Source organism: Haliotis rubra, unplaced genomic scaffold, assembly GCF_003918875.1.
Source record: "Haliotis rubra isolate DU_JTF1 unplaced genomic scaffold, ASM391887v1 Scf3, whole genome shotgun sequence".
NCBI lineage: Eukaryota > Metazoa > Mollusca > Gastropoda > Lepetellida > Haliotidae > Haliotis > Haliotis rubra.
This window is the reverse complement of record NW_025766968.1, coordinates 2,155,752-2,161,812: the sequence shown is the minus strand read 5'-3', so window position 1 is coordinate 2,161,812 and position 6,061 is coordinate 2,155,752. Positions and strand designations below refer to the sequence as shown.

The 6,061-nt window shown below is 41.1% G+C and overlaps 1 long non-coding RNA gene across 1 annotated transcript; it reads left to right on the top strand.

Moving 5' to 3' along the window:
- Positions 1-857, top strand: LOC124282496. The gene is made up of 2 exons (XR_006900171.1): positions 1-120; positions 650-857. It is a non-coding gene; the product is annotated as an uncharacterized LOC124282496 (long non-coding RNA).
- Positions 858-6,061: the final 5,204 nt, after the last annotated feature.

The window sequence follows — 6,061 nt, the reverse complement described above, 5'->3', positions numbered from 1 at the left end:
TAAACCTTAAAAGTATATTTAGCATCTTAAATGCGGAATCGTGTTCAGAGATCAACGCTCCTTTAATTCGTCTCGCCGCAGTAGCTGAACACACCCACATCGCTGATAAGCTGGATAACGGTAATTCAACATTCCTTTCCACTACGAAAATAATTTGCAAGATAGAAGTGTAACAGCTGTTTTGAAACTACTTTCTTTAATTTAAATTTGTTATTTCTGTTTTCAGCAGGTTTTTGGTATTATTGATCACTTCTGCTGTATTGATTCTTGCACTTCCAATACCAATTTGGATAAGTATGCAAAGAAGGGTTTAGGTTATACATTTAGTAACAGACAAATGTATGTCCACGTGCAAAATTTAAAAAAGTAAAATTCAAAAGGAGCCTAGAATAAGCCTTAAGGTCAGGAGGTGAGACAGTCTAGACATTTTCAAATCATTCTACACTTGATTTGTGTTGTTGTTGTTTTAAGATATTCTCTAGGGTGTTCTCAATTTCGAATTTTAGCATTTAATGAAATTTAAAGCAAATATAACGATTTCAATCACAGGCTATATGTTACTCTTAAACCAATTTAACTGAAAACTAACAAAATACATAAGTGTATAATTTCTCGTTTCGTATATTATAACTTAAAATAATTATTTCAGCAGTCAGCTTATTATCCGAGATAAAGATGTACAATCAAGAAGCAAGCACAACCACACATACCTCGGAGCCGCGGAAGTTATCGAGTGTTTCCGAATTACAGCCAGCTACGACGAAGCGGTGAGCTTTTAACTTGTTGAAATGACTCACTGGGAATAAATAGACCGTTGCATTATGGGTAGAGCTCAGTTGTGCAATAACCGATTTGAATTGTTAATGTTTTCAAGGTTACAAACCTCACATTTTGTGCAAGTCACACCGTCACAAGGAGCTGTTTTTGCAAATTGGATGATTTGTAAATTTTCTATCTGCCTTATCCCGGGTGAAACTGCCTTTGACCAGTTCTAGAAGAATCAAGAGAAGGATATGCCTCTTGTTGCGAATATTTACGGAAATTGTCGGCCGGTCATGTCGGAGGAAATACAGTTTCTAAGATACTAGGATGTAATTGTATATGATGGGAACAGGCACAGAATACAGAGTTACATCACTAAAGACTTTGTATCGTAATGAGCAAGCATTTAGTTGACATGTGACTCTCTCCCAACACCCCACCCCCACCCCCAAAAAAAAAGAAAGAAAAAAAAGAAGTAAATAAATAAATAAAAATAATAATGATAAAAAAGTATAGAAATAAAATAATAAATAAATAAAATGATTATGTACAAAGTAAGAGACTTAACTGACAAAAGAAAGCATCACTGAAAACTGGATTTGACCCTGCTTGTATATTTGTTGCTTACGCCGCACTCAGCAATATTCATACTATATAGCGGCGGTCTGTAAATAATGATTTCTGGACCAAACAATGCAGTGATCATGAGCATCGATCTAGATAACTGGGATACGATGACATGTGTCAACCAAGTGTATTACCACTCGATCCCGTTAGTCGCTTCTTACGTCAAGAAAACGTTGCTGAAGACCAATTCTTCACGGGCTTGACCCTAATGTAACAAAACGTCATGACAGTAGGGGAAAGGGGCTGAAACACTGCAGACTTAATTCCAAAAGATAACAATTCTTCCAGCATCAAATATTTCACCATCGACCAACAATTTCATGCTTGTTTCAGTTTTAACTCAATCAGCATATTTGTGAATGAGGAGACTGAATTTGTGAGCTTAGTTTAACGCCGCTTTTAGCACTATTCAAGCAATATCAAGGCGGGGGACACCAGAAATGGGCTTTCACATTGTACCCATGCTGGGAATCGAACCCGGATCTTCGGCTTCAACCACTAGGCTACCCCACCGCCCCTGTGAATGACGAATTCAAGTATTAACTCCTAACTTAATTATTTCTGGTTAATAAATAAAATTTATTTAATTTATATTTTTGAATGAATAAGCCACGTAAATTAGTATGTGTATGTTGAAAAACAACCTCAAAGACTGTATTTATGATACAATATTTAGTGTGAATAACACACCTGGATTCCTAATGCTGGTGTAAACCGACAGTATAGTGTAGGGTATCATTTCCTTAAGTTGCATTTAGACTGACTGACTGAGTTTGGTTTTACGCCGCTTTTAGCAATATTCCAGCAACATCACGGCGGAGGACACCAGAAATGGGCTTCACACATTGTGCCCATGTGGGGATTCGAACCCGGGTCTTCAACGTGATGAGCCAACGCTTTAACCATTAGGCTACCCCACCGCCCCAAGTTGCATTTAGAAGCTGGTATGATGAAGAGGAACACATTATATGGATAGACAACTTCTTTACTGCAGTGGATGCAACGTTTCGGTGTAGATCCTAACACCGTATCATTTGCTTGATAACGGTCTTAGGATCTACACCGAAACGTTGCATCTATTGCAATAATGAAGCTGTCTATCCATAAAAAATGAGTTTTCTTAGTTTAGGGTAATGAACCCGACAATGAAGTTAGCACAGGAAATGCCTGGACGAGTATACATTTATCAGTATATTAAGCTTAAAAGCGTATTGATATACGATATTGATATTGAACATATGCGGTAATTCATGATGTATTGAGTGATGATTAGAATCATGTATCTGAACATATAAAATAGATGATTCATTCCAGTGAAATAATCCCTTTTCGATATACCCCTCTGACGCTATGATTATCATGGGAATCATTATGATAAAAAATATATTTTCCTCTTTGTCGAGACCTGTCAAAGTGCCATTTTCACACATAGATAACCTAAAAATATCAGCTGTATGAAATAAACTTATTATTTGACAAAAGTATAATACATTGACAAGACATGAATAATTTAGAATCAAAACAACCTGGGACGCACTGGAATGACTTCACTGCTCTAAACCGCCCACTTGCTCCTAAATCACACACCCCACCGATGATAAACAGAATTTCAAAAAGATATTTTGTTTAAAATAAAGCATAGTCACAGCAAAATAATACTCAGCCCGGTCAAAAAGTGCTGATATCATCAAGTTTACGAAATTCACAACCATCTAGAAAGATAGTATTTCACAATGGGAAATGATTGGACCACGTGACCCCCGGCGGACGTGATACTGCGGTTTCATTGTGGGTAGTTACGCTGGTGTGGCGTCAGACTATGAATATATATAGAGGTGGCGTGTTATCAACGTACCGTGAGGATAGACTTACGCTCAGTCTCTTAAAATATATAATTGGGATAGAAGCTAATAACTCAATTTTCACTGGAAAGGAACCCCAGTGAGATCGGGCATTCAGAACCTTGGGTAGAATCTAGACTTGCTCTATGTATGTTCTAGCGTTACAGATAGGGCTGGGTGGAAGGGGAAAACTAGTTAAAGGACTGTGAGACAGACTATGGTTGGGGAGACCGAGCTGACATTTGCTTCGCTTCACTGTTTATGTGTTCGTGTTGGGTGTTGTAGGTCGTATTGAACCGTAGTTCAGTGATATTACGGCTTGGGTTATGTCAGAGGAAGTCTTTGAGGTTGCGAATGTTCCGGAAGATATTCTCAGTTCAGTGGAATCGCTACGGGATTTTGTTGAGAGGTATAGGGTTAGAGTCGTGTCGGAACTATCGATATCTTTAAATTCAGGCGTAACAAGGTGGGTTGGCTATAAGGAGCTTTCCCTACACCTTGAACTACTTGGTCAAAATGTATTGGATTAAATTTAGTTTTAGAATTTAAGTTTAGTATAAGTTTGAGATTGTCTGACACACATTTCCAGAATATTTTGTCGTCATGTAAGGCAGTTCTGTTTGTTGTTTGATATCCTATCTATACGACGACGGTCTGTACATAATCGAGTCTGGGTCAGATAATTCAGTGATTGACATCATGAGCATCGATCTACGCAAATGGGAAACAATAACATGCATCAACCAAGTCAGCGAGCCTTACCACCCGATCCCGTTAGTCTTACCACCCGATCCCGTCAGTCTTACCACCCGATCCCGTCAGTCTTACCACCCGATCCCGCCAGTCTTACCACCCGATCCCGCCAGTCTTACCACCCGATCCCGTCATCCCTATCAGTCTTACCACCCGATCCCGTCAGTCTTACCACCCGATCCCGTCAGCCTTACCACCCGATCCCGTCAGTCTTACCACCCGATCCCGCCAGTCTTACCACCCGATCCCGTCCAGTCTTACCACCCGATCCCGTCAGTCTTACCACCCGATCCCGTCAGTCTTACCACCCGATCCCGCCAGTCTTACCACCCGATCCCGCCAGTCTTACCACCCGATCCCGCCAGTCTTACCACCCGATCCCATCAGTCTTACCACCCGATCCCGTCAGGCCTTACCACCTTATCCACGTCAGCCTTACCACCCGATCAGTCTTACCACCCGCCAGTCTTACCACCCGATCCCATCAGGGTTTACTCACCCGATCCCGCCAGTCTTACCACCCGATCCAGCCTTACCACCCGATCAGTCTTACCACCCGATCCCGTCAGCCTTACCGACCAGTCGATCCGCCATCAAATCGGTTATCTTACAGGTCACAGGTTTGGGCGAGGTAGTAGTAGTAGTAGTCATAGGTGGATCAAGGGGTGTTGGGGATGGAGGGGTTTCGAACCCCCTGAACTCCCGATTGGCTCCGCCAACGCAAAAAATAAATCAGTGTGGTCTTAAGTCATTTTCAGGGGGGTCGAACCCGTCAGTCGATTTTACGACAGGATCCGTTGATGAAGATCAAAGTAGTAGTGTAGTAGTAGTAGTAGTAGTAGTAGTAGTAGTAGCCAACGTAAAGTCATAAATCTTTAATGTGGTCTTAAGTCATTTTCAGGGGGGTACCCCTATACACCCCCCTCCTGATCCGCCCCCAGTAGTAGTAGTAGTAGTAGTAGTAGTAGTAGTAGTAGTAGTAGTAGTAGTAGTAGTAGTTAGTGAGTCTGTGAGTCTGTGAGTTGAGTATAGGTTTATTCCATGAGTATGAGTATATTCAAGCAATATCACAGCGAGGGACACCAGAAATGGACTTCACACATTGTGACCATGTAGGGAATCGAACCCGGATCTTCGGACTCTACTTTAATATTAATAACTAGCAGGCTACCCCACCGCCCCGTAGTAGTAGTAGTAGTAGTAGTTGTAGTAGTAGTGTAGTAGTAGTAGTAGTAGTAGTAGTAGTAGTAGTAGTAGTGTAGTAGTAGTAGTAGTAGTAGTAGTAGTAGTGTAGTAGTAGTAGTAGTAGTAGTGTAGTAGTAGTAGTAGTAGTTGTTGTAGTTGTAGTTGTATATCATACGCTTTGCGAGAGAATGAAAAAGACATTTAGCAACGAAGTGGAGGATTGGAACGTGTGCAGTTGTTGAATCTCCAACCAGGCACGAGGGATTTTGGACATATGTCACGCGTGATAGTGATATAAATAGATTAGCGACATATTTACCATTATCGCGTGTACAAAGTGGGTTCTTCTGTTTCATTACCCCGTGACTCATTCTCTGTCTGGTAAATATGTAGGAAAGTCATAATTGTTATAGAAACAGGAACATGTAATTCAATAAATATGCATCCCAACCGCGAAGGGTAGACTTCAGACATGAATCCTGTCATAGTATTTTTCCCCACTGTGTTTGGGACCAGGGGTTCATTGCTGAAACACAATACCAGAAATATAAATATAAAGAGAACATGGCTTTATGGAATGATTTCTTAAGGACTGCTTGTGCAGTGGTGATATATGCAGTGTCAATCCTTGAAGAAATGTCTCGATTCCTCTGGAAAACATGTTGAAAGCTCATTAGTCTGAATAAAACCCAAGGGCCGTGAAAGTCCGGGTTAGATTGATCTTCAGTAACCCATGCTTGTCGTAAGAAGCGACTAACGGGATCGGGTGGTCAGGCTTGTTGACTGGACTGACACATGTCATCGGTTCCCAATTGCGTAGATCGCTCATGCTGTTGATCCCTGGATTGTCTGGTCCAGACTCGATTATTTACAGTCCGCCGCCATATAGCTGG